The sequence below is a fragment of the Pongo abelii genome, chromosome 1, assembly GCF_028885655.2.
Source record: "Pongo abelii isolate AG06213 chromosome 1, NHGRI_mPonAbe1-v2.0_pri, whole genome shotgun sequence".
In the NCBI taxonomy this organism is placed as follows: domain Eukaryota; kingdom Metazoa; phylum Chordata; class Mammalia; order Primates; family Hominidae; genus Pongo; species Pongo abelii.
In genome coordinates this window covers 77,627,559-77,641,522 of record NC_071985.2, presented here as the reverse complement: position 1 = coordinate 77,641,522, position 13,964 = coordinate 77,627,559, and the positions used below count along the sequence as shown (strand labels likewise).

The following is a 13,964-nucleotide window of genomic DNA, read 5'->3' as shown; positions in this document are numbered from 1 at the left end:
TGTCTTCCCACTTGTTCCCATAGATCAACCATCCCTGCCCTTGTCGAAAGCCAGGCTTTGCACTTGTGCACTTATGTACTCCAGAATATTTCCCCAGCAATTCTTCCCTCTCTCACACCATCAACTATCAACTCTCTACCATTTCATTTCAATCAGGGTACAAACATGCTATCTTTTTTTGGTCTTCACTTTCCCTTTCAGTTTCTGTCCTATTTCCTGGCTCCCCTTTGAAGCAAAACTATAAAGCTGTCTGTACTTCCTGCTAAATTTCTCTTCTATTTTCTCTTAAACCCACACCAAACAGGTTTTTATTCGCAGCACTCCAACAAAAAACCTGCTCTTTTAAATGTAAAGGTCAATTTTCAGCTGTCTTACTTGCTTTATCATGTTTTTATCTGATCACATTTGATCACCCACTCTCTCTGGAGACACATTCAGCACTTGGTTTCCAGGACGCAGAACTCTCTTGCTTTTCCCCTGCCTCAGTGGTTTTGCTGTCAAAATCTTTTTGCTTCTTCTTTGCCTCAACATTTTACTTTGGAGTTCTTGGTCCTCTTCTCTGTCTATAACCATTTCCTTGGTGATCTCATTCAGTCTCACAGCATTAAATATCATTTATATTGCCAACAAATCCCAAATTTATATCTGAATTTCATACATCTCTCTCAAACTCCAAGGTCATATTTCCTATATTCCCTACTCAACATTTCAGGCTGAATGTCTTCAAGACATTTCCTATCCCACGTGTACCAAACTAAACTTCTAATCTTCCTCCCAAAAATCTCCAGTTACCATCCCTCTGCCCCCACTTCAGTTAACGGCATATCCATATTTCAGTTTGTTCAGGGGAAAAACCTTAATTTATAACTCTTCTCTTTCTTTCACACCCTACATCAGGTAGCCCCACTGGCTTTACTTTCAAATTATATATAGAACGTGACTATTTTCCACCACTTCCTCTGCCATCCTCTGTTTTGAGCCACCATTATCCCTTGCTTGGATTACTGCAAAAGCCTCCAAATGCCTCTTCCTGTGTCTACTCTTGCCCTACAGCAACCAGAATGAGCCTTTCAAAATATGTATCTTCTTTTTCTCCATGACCCTCCAATGGCTCCCACCTCAGACTAAAAGCCTAAGCTAGTAGCTTACAATGTCATACACAATCTAGCTTCACATGTTACCTCTACGACCTCATCTTCTGTTGCTCACTCCACTTCAGCTACTCCTTGCTATTCCCCACACACGCCAGGTATTCTTCTGCCCAAAGGTTTTGTAGCAGCTCTTTCCTCTGCAGCTTTTCCCTCTGACTGGGATGCTCTTCCCCAGGGAATCTGAATTACTCCCTCACTTCCTTCAAGCCTTTGGTAAAATGTTACCTTTCCCATGAGACCTACTCTGACCTCTTTATTTAATGCTATGCCACTTTTTTCTTTTTTCCATAGCACTTAATATCTTCCATTTACGTTTATTATCTGTCTCCTCCTGCTATGTCAGCTCTACTAGGTCAAGAACTTTTGTCCTTTTTATTTATAGATATATTCCAAGCACACAGAACAGTATTTGTCATACAGTAAGTACTCAAAAAATATTTATTGACAATAAATTCCTGAAGCCACACATTATAAAAATCTGAATGGTAGAAGGTGAGTAGAGGGAGGCCTATGTAGACACTAAATATTTTGTTGGATTTTGGGGGATACTGTTGGATATTGGGGGAAGAGAATAAGAGATAAGGGAATGATGAGGAATTTGACAAACCATTGAAAGCAACTGCCTACCATTATCCTTCAGTCCTGGGTTCCATTCAGGCACAAGCACGGGCTTTGTGTAAGAAAAGCAAAGTATTAGCCCAAGTTGGCAACATAGCCTTAGGCAATACTTAACCCACTCTGAGTCTCAGTCTCAACTGTGAAATGGAAATAAAACCTCTTACAGGATCGTTGTGAGAAGTAAATACAAATATATACACACACACATATACAACGTGCATAGCACGTTACCTAGCACACATTGGTGCTCTAAAATACAGGTGCTATTATTTATCAAACCCCAGTATGCTATTTACCTCCTGAATTTATGGAGACCTCAGACTCATTAATTCAGGTGTAGTTATTTCCCAAACCACAATTCAGCAAGAATTTCAAGACTCTTAATTGCATCTCTTATAAAAAGGGAAATCAATAACTTCCACAAGATGGCACTGTGTCTCAGCCCTGTTTCCCTAAATACAATGGGTTTGAAATTTTGTATAACTGTGTAACTGATGCCCTCTGCTGACTTGTTTTCTTTTTCTTGTCCTTGAGCCTTTGGCTTGGAGGATGTAAATGATGGCTCAATATGCATCCTCTATATGCTTGGTATGAATTATTAAATCCACAATGTAACCCAGCTGCCCAAAGTATTTCTCAAAAGTTTACTGACACCAATACAATCTCCACACAGAACACCAGGCATGTTGCTACAGCCAGATGCACGTGCCTTCTAGTTACATGCCAATCATAAATCAGGGGCATCACACCACAAAATAAAGTGCACCTGTCATCCTATTACTCTACCTCTTCTTAATCCCTTCCATACCAACTTTAATCCTTGGCACCATTTTAGAAGGGTGAGCAAAGCTGCCTCCCCATTCCTCTCTCCTTGGTCTCACTTGCCACACCACCCTCCAGCCTTACCTGTAACTTAGAGTGATAAGAAGCAGAGCTGGGAGGAAGGGGTGCAGAGGGAGAAGGGCAGACAGCTTCTTACACTGGCAAGTATTTGGCAGGTTGGGATTTAATTCCAATGCTACTGTAAACTTTTCCTCCTCACCCTTCCCCCTTTCCCACACACACCACAGTATTCTCTAAAACTCTAAATCATTCATATTCTACTTGCACCCTTTCAGTGTGGTTTAAATGTAAGAGACTGACTAGATCACTGAATTTAAGTGATGAGTAACTTCCCACCACAACTGTCATACTACTTTATACCAATTGTTTTCTAGGCCTGAATCCCTGTGCCAGCAGCCCCCAAAGAGGCATGCCACAGGTGAGCCTCATCATCCTTTTGATGGCAGCAGTTAAGAGCTCTGGATTGCTTGACATTTTCTTAACAGAACATTTAATGAATTTTTTATTTGCAATTTTTCTTAAACCTTTTTTTATTTATTTTTGAGACAGGGTCTTGCTTTGTTGCCTATGCTGGAGTGCAGTGATGTGAACACAGCTCACTGCATTCTCGACCTCCTGGGCTCAAGATCTGCCTGCCTTAGCTTCTCGTGCAGCTGGGACCACAGGCATGCACCACCACCTCCAGTTAATTTCTTAAATTTTTTGTAGAGACAGGAGTCTCATTTTGTTGCCCAGGCTCGTCTCAAACTCCTGGGTTCAAGCAATTTTCCCACCTCAGCCTCCCAAAGTGCTGAAATTGCAGGTGTGAGCCATTGCGCCCAGCCAGATACAGCATTTTTTACAAATTGAAGATTTGTGGCAACCTTGTGTTAAGCAAGTCTGTCAGTGCCATTGGTCCAATTGCATGTGCTCACTTCGTGTTCCTGTGTCACATTTTGGTAATTACGACAATATTTCAAACTTTATTATCATATCTGTTATGCTGATCTGTGATCAGTGATCTTTGATGTTACCATTGTAATTGTTTTGGGGTACCACAAACTATACCCATATAAGAGGGCAAACTTAGTGGATAAATGTGTGTGTGTTCTGACTGCTCCATTGACCAGCTCTTCCCTGTCTTTCTTCCTCTTCTTGGGCCTCCCTATTTCTGAGACACAACAGTAACAAAATTAAGCCAACTAATAACCCTGCAATGGCTTTTAACTGTTTAAGTGAAAGGAAGAGTCACACATCTCTCGTTTTAAATCAAAAGTAGAAATGATTAAGCTTAGTGAGGAACGCATGTCAAAAGCCGAGACAGGCTGAAAGCCAGGCCTCTTGTGACAAACAGCCAAGTTGTGAATGCAAATAAAAAGTTATTGAAGGAAATTAAAAGTGGTACTCCCATGATAAGAAACTAAAACAGCCTTATTGTTAATACAGATAAAGTTCTAGCGGTCTGTATAAAAGACTGAACCAGTCACAACATTCCCTTAGGCCAAAGCATAAACCACAACAAGGCCCTAACTCTTCTCAATTTAACAAAGGCTGAGAGAGGAGAGGAAGCTGCAGAAGAAAGGTTTGAAACTAAGAGAGGTTGATTCATGAGGTTTAAGGAAAGCAGCCATCTCTGCAACATAAAAGTGCAAACTAAAGCAGCAAGTGCTGATATAGAAGCTGCAAGTTATCCAGAAGATCTAGCTAAGAACATTGATGCAGGCTTCCATTCCAAGATGGCCAAATAGGAAAAGCTCCAGTCTGCAGCTCCCGGCGTGATCAATGCAGAAGACAGATGATTTCTGCATTTCCAACTGAGGTATCTGGTTCATCTCACTGGGCCTGGTTGGACAGTGGGTACAGTCCACGGAGGGCGAGCCGAAGCAGGGCGGGGCATTGCCTCACCAGGGAAGTGCAAGGGGTTGGGGGATTTCCCTTTCCTAGCCAAGGGAAGCCGTGACAGACTGCACCTGGAAAAACAGGACACTCCTGCCCCAAACACTGTGCTTTTCCCAAGGTCTTAGCAAACGGCAGACAAGGAGATTCTCTCTCGTGCTTGGCTTGGAGGGTCCCATGCCCATGGGGCCTTGCTCACTGCTAGCACAGCAGTCTGAGATCAAACTGTGAGGCGGCAGCCTGGCTGGGGGAGGGGCGTCTGCCATCGCTGAGGCTTGAGTAGGTAAACAAAGCAGCCGGGAAGCTCAAACTGGGTGGAGGCCACTGCAGCTCAGCAAGGCCTACTGCCTCAATAGACTCCATCTTTGTAGGCAGGACATAGCTGAACAAAAGTGAGCAGACAACTTCTGCAAACTTAAACATCCCTGTCTGACAGCTCTGAAGAGAGCAGTGGTTCTCCCAGCACAGCGTTTGAACTCTAAGAATGGACAGACTGCCTCCTCAATTGGGTCCCTGACCCCCATGTAGCCTAACTGGGAGACACCTCCCAGTAGGGGCCGACTGACACCTCATACAGGTGGGTGCCTCTCTGGGACGAAGATTCCAGAGGAAGGATCAGGCAGCAATGTTTGCTGTTCTGCAACATTTGCTGTTCTGCAGCCTCCGCTGGTGATACCCAGGCAAACAGGGTCTGGAGTGGACCTCCAGCAAACTCCAACAGACCTGCAGCTGAGGGACCTGATTGTTAGAAGGAAAACTAACAAACAGAAAGGAATAGCATCAACATCAACAAAAAGGACATCTACACCAAAACCCCATCTGTAGGTCACCAACATCAAACACGAAAGGTAAATAAAACCACAAAGATGGGGAGAAACTAGAGAAGAAAACCTGAAAATTCTAAAAACCAGAGCGCCTCTTCTCCTCCAAAGGATCGCAGCTCCTCGCCAGCAATGGAACAAAGCTGGACAGAGAATGACTTTGATGAGTTGACAGAAGTAGGCTTCAGAACGTCAATAATAATAAACTTTTCTGAGCTAAAGAAGCATGTTCTAACCAATCGCAAGGAAGTTAAAAACCTTGAAAAAAGGATAGACGAATGGTTAACTAGAATAAACAGCGTAGAGAAGACCTTAAATGACCTGATGGAGCTGAAAACCATGGCAGGAGAACTACGTGATGCATGTACAAGCTTCAATAGCCGATTTGATCAAGTAGAAGAAAAGGTATCAGTGATTGAAGATCAAATTAATGAAATAAAACAAGAAGACAAGTTTCGAGAAAAAAGAGTAAAAAGAAACAAACAATGCCTCCAAGAAATATGGGACTATGTGAAAAGACCAAATCTACGTTTGATTGGTGTACCTGAAAGTGATGGGGAGAATGGAACCAAGTTGGAAAACACTCTTCAGGATATTATCCAGCCTAGCAAGGCAGGCCAACATTCAAATTCAGGATATGCAGAGAACACCACAAAGATACCCCTTGAGAAGAGCAACCCCAAGACACATAACTGTCAGATTCACTAAGGTTGACATGAAGGAAAAAATGTTAAGGGCAGCCAGAAAGAAAGGTCAGCTTACCCACAAAGGGAAGCACATCAGACTAACAACGGATCGCTCAGCAGAAACCCTACAAGCCAGAAGAGAGTGGGGGCCAATATTCAACATTCTTAAAGAAAAGAATTTTCAACCCATAACTTCATATCCAGCCAAACTAAGCTTCATAAGTGAAGGAGAAATAAAATCCTTTACAGACAAGCAAATGCTGAGAAATTTTGTCACCACCAGGCCTCCCTTACCAAGAGCTGCTGAAGGAAGCACTAAACATGGAAAGAACAACCGGTACCAGCCACTGCGAAAACATGCCAGATTGTAAAGATCATCGATGCTAGGAAGAAACTGCATCAATTAACAGGCAAAATATCCAGCTAACATCACAATCACAGGATCAAATTAACACATAACAATATTAACTTTAAATGTAAATGATCTAAATGCCCCAATTAAAAGACACAGACTGGCAAATTGGATAAACAGTCAAGATCCATCAGTGTGCCATATTCAGGAGACCCATGGGCTCAAAATCAAAGGATGGAGGAAGACCTACCAAGCAAATGGAAAGCAAAAAAAAAGCTGGGGTTGCAATCCTAGTCTCTGATAAAACAGACTTTAAACCAACAAAGATCAAAAGAGACAAGGCCATTACATAATGGTAAGGGGATCAATTCAACAAGAAGAGCTAACTATCCTAAATATATATGCACCCAATACAAGAGCACCCAGATTCATAAAGCAAGTCCTTAGAGACCTACAAAGAGGCTTAGACTCCAACACAATAATAATGGGAGACTTTAACACCCCACTGTAAATATTAGACAGATCAACGAGACAAAATGTTAACAAGGATATCCAGGATTGAACTCAGCCCTGCACCAAGCAGACCTAATAGACATCTACAAAACTCTCCACCCCACATCAACAAAATATACATTCTTCTCAGCACCACGTCGCACTTATTCTAATATTGACCACATAGTTGGAAGTAAAGCACTCCTCAGCCAATGTAAAGAACAGAAATCACAACAAACTGTCTCTCAGACCACAGTGCTATCAAATTAGAACTCAGGATTAAGAAACTCACTTAAAGCCACACAACTACATGGAAACTGAACAACCTGCTCCTGAATGACTACTGGTTAAATAATGAAATGAAGGCAGAAATAAAGATGCTCTTTGAAACCAATGAGAACAAAGACACAACATACCAGAATCTCTGGGATGCATTTAAAGCAGTATGTAGAGGGAAATTTATAGCACTAAATGCCCACAAGACAAAGCAGGAAAGATCTAAAATCGACACCCTAACATCACAATTAAAAGAACTAGAGAAGCAAAAGCAAACAAATTCAAAAGCTAGCAGAAGGCAAGAAATAACTAAGATCAGAGCAGAACTGAAGGAGATAGAGACATAAAAAACCCTTCAAAAAGTCAATGAATCCAGGAGCTGGTTTTTTGAAAAGATCAACAAAATTGATAGACCGCTAGCAAGACTAATAAAGAAGAAAAGAGAGAAGAATCAAATAGATGCAATAAAAAATGATAAAGGGGATATCACCACCGATCCCACAGAAATACAAACTACCATCAGAGAATACTATAAACACCTGTATGCAAATAAACTAGAAAATCCAGAAAAAATGGATAAATTCCTGGACACATACACCCTCCCACAACTAAACGAGGAAAGAGCTGAATCTCTGACTAGACCAATAACAAGCTCTGAAATTGAGGAAATAACTAATAGCCTACCAACCAAAAAGAGTCCAGGACCAGACGGATTCACAGCCGAATTCTACCAGAGGTACAAAGAGGAGCTGGTACCTTTCCTTCTGAAACTATTCCAATCAATAGAAAAAGAAGGAATCCTCCCTAACTCATTTTATGAGGCCAGCATCATCCTGATACCAAAGCCTGGCAGAAACACACAAAAAAGAGAACTTTAGGCCAATATCCCTGATGAACGTCGATGCAAAAATCCTCAATAAAATACTGGCAAACCGAATCCAGCAGCATATCAAAAAGCGTATCCACCACGATCAAGTTGGCTTCATCCCTGGGATGCAAGGCTGGTTCAACATATGCAAATCAATAAACGTAATCCATCACATAAACAGAACCAACAACAAAAACCACAAAGTTATCTCAATAAATGCAGAAAAGTTCTTCGACAAAATTCAACAGCCCTTCATGCTAAAAACTCTTAACTAGGTATTGATGGAACGTATCTCAAAATAATAAGAGCTACTCATGACAAACCCACAACCAATATCATACTGAATGGGCAGAAACTGGAAGCATTCCCTTTGAAAACTGGCACAAGACAAGGATGCCCTCTCACCACTCCTATTCAGCATAGTGTTGGAAGTTCTGGCCAGGGCAATCAGGCAAGAGAAAGAAATAAAGGGTATTCAATTAGGAAAAGAGGAAGTCAAATTGTCCCTGTTTCCAGATGACATGATTGTATATTTAGAAAACCCCATCATCTCAGCCCAAAATCTCCTTAAGCTAATAAGTAACTTCAGCAAAGTCTCAAGATACAAAATCAATGTGCAAAAATCACAAGCATTCCTATACACCAATAACAGACAAACAGAGTCAAATCATGAGTGAACTCCCATTCACAATTGCTACAAAGAGAATAAAACACCTAGGAATCCAACTTACAAGGGATGTGAAGGACCTCTTCAAGAAGAACTACAAATCACTGCTCAACAAAATAAAAGAGGACACAAACAAATGGAAGAACATTCCATGTTCATGGATAGGAAGAATCAGTATCATGAAAATGGCCATACTGCCCAAGATAATAGATTCAATGCAATCTCCATTAAGCTACCAATGACTTTCTTCACAGAATTGGAAAAAACTACTTTAAAGTTTATATGGAACCAAAAAAAGAGCATGCATTGCCAAGACAATCCTAAGTAAAAAGAACAAAGTTGGAGGCATCGCCCTACCTGACTTCAAATTATACTACAAGGCTACAGTAACCAAAACAGCATGGTACTGGTACCAAAACAGAGATATAGACCAATGGAACAGAACAGAGTCCTCAGAAATAACACCACACATCTACAACCATCTGATCTTTGACAAACCTGACCAAAACAAGCAATGCAGAAAGGATTCCCTATTTAATAAATGGTGCTGGGAAAACTGGCTAGCCATAGGTAGAAAGCTGAAACTGGATCCCTTCCTTACACCTTACACAAAAATTAATTCAAGATGGATTAAAGACTTAAATCTTAGATCTAAAACCATAAAAACCCTAGAAGAAACCTAGGCAATATCATTCAGGATATAGGCATGGGCAAGGACTTCATGACTAAAACACCAAAAGCAACGGCAACAAAAGCCAAAATAGACAAATGGGATCTAATTAAACTAAAGAGCTTCTGCATGGCAAAAGAAACTACCATCAGAGTGAACAGGCAACCTACAGCATGGGAGAAAAGTTTTGCAATCTACCCATCTGACAAAGGGCTAATATCCAGAATCTACAAAGAACTTAAACAAATTTACAAGAAAAAACAACCCCATCAAAAAGTGGGCAAAGGATACGAACAGACACTTCTCAGAAGAAGACATCTGTGCAGCCAACACACATATGAAAAAATGCTCATCATCACTGGTCATCAGAGAAATGCAAATCAAAATCACAATGAGATACCATCTCACACCAGTTAGAATGGTGATCATTAAAAAGTCAGGAAACAACAGATGCTGGACAGGATGTGGAGAAATAACACTTTTACACTGCTGGTGGGAGTGTAAATTAGTTCAACCATTGTGGAAGTCAGTGTGGCGATTCTTCAAGGATTTAGAGCTAGAAATACCATTTGACCCAGCCATCCCATTACTGGGTATATACCCAAAGGATTATAAATCATGCTACTATAAAGACACATGCACACGTATGTTTATTGCAGCACTATTCAAAATAGCAAAGACTTGGAACCAACCCAAATGTCCATCAATGATAGACTGGATTATGAAAATGTGGTACATATACACCATAGAATACTATGTAGCCATAAAAAAGGATGAGTTCATGTCCTTTGCAGGGACATGGATGAAGCTGGAAACCATCATTCTCAGCAAGCTATCACAAGGACAGAAAACCAAACACCACATGTTCTCACTCATAGGTGGGAATTGAACAATGAGAACACTTTGACACAGGGTGGGGAACATCACACACTGGGGCCTGCCAGGGGGTGGGGGGAGGGCAGAGGGATAGCATTAGGATAAATACCTAATGTAAATGACGAGTTGATGGGTACAGCAAACCAACATGGCAAATGTATACCTATGTAACAAACCTGCACCTTGTGCACATGTACCCTAGAACTTAAAGTATAATAATAATAATAATAAACAAAAACGATTTATTTCTACTAAAAAAAACACATTGACAAAGGTAGCTACACTCAGCAATAGATATTCAATGCAGATAAAAGAGCCTTCTATTGGAAGGTGCCATCTAGGATTTTCATAGCTAAAGAGGAGAAGTCAATGTCTGGCTTCAAAGGACAGGCTGACTCTCTTGTTAGGGGCTAATGTAGTTGGTGACTTGACATCAGTGCTCATTTACCATTCTGAAAATCCCAGGGCCCTTGAAAATTATGTGAAATCTACTCTGCTCGTGCTCTGTAAGTAAAACAATAAAGTATGGATAGCAGCACATCTGTTTACAGCATGGTATACTGAATATTTTAAGCCGAGTGTTGAGCCTACTGCTCAGAAAAAAAAAGATTCCTTTCAAAATATCACTGTTCATTTAAAATTTGTTTCCATGCCTGCTAACACAGCATCCATTCTGAAGTCCATGGTTCAAAGAGTAATTTTAACTTTGAAGTCTTATTAAGAAATACATTTTGTAAGGCTATAGCTGCCATAGATAGTGATTCCTCTGATGGATCTAGGCATTGCCATTAAGAACATTTGTAACTTGTGAGAGGAGGTCAAAATATCGACATTAACAGAAGTTTGGAAGATGTTGATTCCAACCCTCATGAATTACTCTGAGAGGTTCGAGACTTCAGCGGAGCAAATAACTGCAGATGTGGTGGAAATAGCAAGAGAACTAGAAGTGGTGTGTAAAGATGTGACTGAACTGCTGCAATCGTATGATAGAACTGAAGAGATGAGAAACTGATTACTATGAGTAGCAAGAAAAGTGGTTTCCCAAAATGAAATCTACTTCTGACGAAGATGCTGTGAACATTGTTTTTGTTGAAATAACAATGTTTTTAGAATATTACATGAAATTGTTATAAAGCAGTGGCAGGGTTTGAGAGGGCTGACTCAATTTTGAAAGATGTTCTACTGTGAGTAAAATGCTATCAAACAGCATCATGTGCTACAGAGAAATCTTTCTTGAAAGGAAGAGTTGATAGATGCAGCAAACTTCATTATTGTCTTATTTTATGAAATTGCCACAGCCACCCCAGCCTTCAGCACCTACCACCCTTATGTCAGCAGCCATCAACATCAAGGCAAGACCCTCACCAGCAAAAAGATTCTGATTCACAGAAGGCTCAGATGACTGTTAGCATTTTTAGCAAGAAAGCATTTTTAAATTAGGGTATGCATATTTTTTAAACATGAGATTGCACACTTTATAGACTTTATTATAATGTAAGCATAAATTTTATACACACTGGAAAACAAAAAATTCATGTGATTTGTTTTATTGTAATATTAGCTTTATTGTAGTGGTCTGGAACTGAACCTCAGTATCTCCAAGGTATGCCTGTATATAGACAGATATTGGTGCACATATATGTGAATGGTATACACACTTTGTGTGTGTGTACATGTCTATATATACACTATATATACACACTTATATATGATTTATCTATCTAGTTTTATCACATCTCTCTTCAAAACCCCTTAACTTGCCACTGACTACAGGATACAATAATGCAAAGTATTCAGCACTCTCAGATTTCAGTCCCTCACTACAGCCCATTTGTCCTGTGCTATTCTCCACTGCCAGGATGCATCAGGTCCTGTGCACTCTGGCACATACTGTTCACTCTAGCTGTAATAACCTTCACCCCACAGCCACAACTTTTCTGTCCAAATTAAGTCTACTGCCTCACCCTTCATCCTTGCATCTATCCCACAACTCTCCGTCTCCCACCACCTTCACAATGAATTTCCACAACCACCAAATTGTGTAAGATCAGGGACTGAGTGACTCCAAATACTATACTGTGTGACAGGGAAAAGCTGAAAATGATAGTGCAGCCATATTGTCATCCCAACAAGAAACTATTCTTGAAAGTTTTAGAAACTTTCTGGTCACCAATATGCACGGTTGCTACCTGAGTTCCCTAAAGTTAACAATCACAAATGCATTCAAATAATACAAATGTATTAATACATATAAACAAAAACTACAATTTCACAGAACTCTTTACTATCTTCAACTACCAACACCTAGCCCTGTTCCTGATGTGGACTATAGAATAATTATGAGGCATGCCTCTATTGAGACACGAGCCCAAACCAGGAGCAGGCAGTGGACAGACGCTTTGGGCTTCAGAGGTTAGTCCCTGAAACTCTTTTCCTCCTCAATGGCCAGTGTCCTTGGATATAGAAAGCAGTCCAATTGACCTTACAGAAAACCACCAGTTTTTTTTATCACAAAACACAATATTCATCTGTCCAAATAAAACTCTGAAAAAGAATGTGACATGACAAGAGCTGAAGACACTAGTTCAAAGTCATGTCCCAGACATTCTTGAGAAATTTATGTTCAAAGAAATAAAAACATTATTTTTTGGAATACGACTCCCTTGACAAAATTTCTGATTTGAAATTAATTCCTAGTGATAAAAGGACGGTATAGAAACTTGCCACAAATGAATTACCACAGGAATAACCAGCTATCCTGGGAGGTGCCTGCTGCATTTGGCACCTTGTCTCTGCTCTCTTCAGGTTTTCTTACATGTCAGCTTAAACAACACCTAATACATTAGTACTAGCTATTACATAGTGCTGATGCTAACACATAGTGCTTTGTATCAGGCATTCTTCAAAGCACTTTGCATGTATCCCATTTACCACAATTCTAGAGGTAGATACTTTTATTCCCACTTTACAGATGAAAACTGAGACATAGAACAGTTGTGGCCCAAGATTTGATAATTTATTTCCTCCTTAGACAAACTGGATTGCTCCCCATTACCTACAGTATAGAGCCCAAATTCATAGCCCTCAAATTGCTACTCAACCTCCCATTCTGACTTTTTCCCAATATCCCCTCCCGAAAAGTCCCCATAACCCTGAACGGCCATCAAATATTGTCCCATCATTGTGCCCATGCTAAGGACAGATGGGCACAGTAGTAGTCTTATGTTGCCTGCAAATGTGTTTTTAGCCTGATTAATTTAAACTTGAGACAGAATTTACAAGTCAGATTTCATATTAAAAATCAGATATACAGTTATTGGGATTTCTTTTAGAATCCTATCTGGAATTCTAAAGGTCTGAAGCTAGGCACAAACTGTGAATAGATGCAGCACAATAGCAGGTGTCTCCATTGGACATGTCCATAGTTGTTCACAGTTGCCATCAGTCACACAAAGTATGCCAGTTTCACTTGCTTCCATTACTGACCTGGCTTCTAAAGGCCTTCACCACAATGCCCTAAAACCATTTTTGCCTACTTAAGTCTCCCCTATCCTCCAAGACTAAGCTTAAATGTCACCGCCTCTCATATTTCCTAATTATTCCAGCTGAAATTTATCTCCAGCTTCTGAATTTCCCCTAGCATTCTGCTTATTATGACACATCACACTCTGCTTTGTAATTAGTTGTGTATATGCTTCCCTAAGAACAAGGTAGAAACTCTGAGTCAAGGTTAGGTAACCAATTCTGTGATCTTGGGCAACAAAATTGA

At 40.4% G+C, this 13,964-nt stretch overlaps 1 protein-coding gene across 1 annotated transcript in view; it reads left to right on the top strand.

The window, feature by feature from the left end:
- Positions 1 to 13,964, top strand: part of C1H1orf105 (chromosome 1 C1orf105 homolog) — a 48,041-nt gene that overhangs the window by 6,710 nt on the left and 27,367 nt on the right. The gene's annotated exons all lie outside the window — the stretch shown is intronic.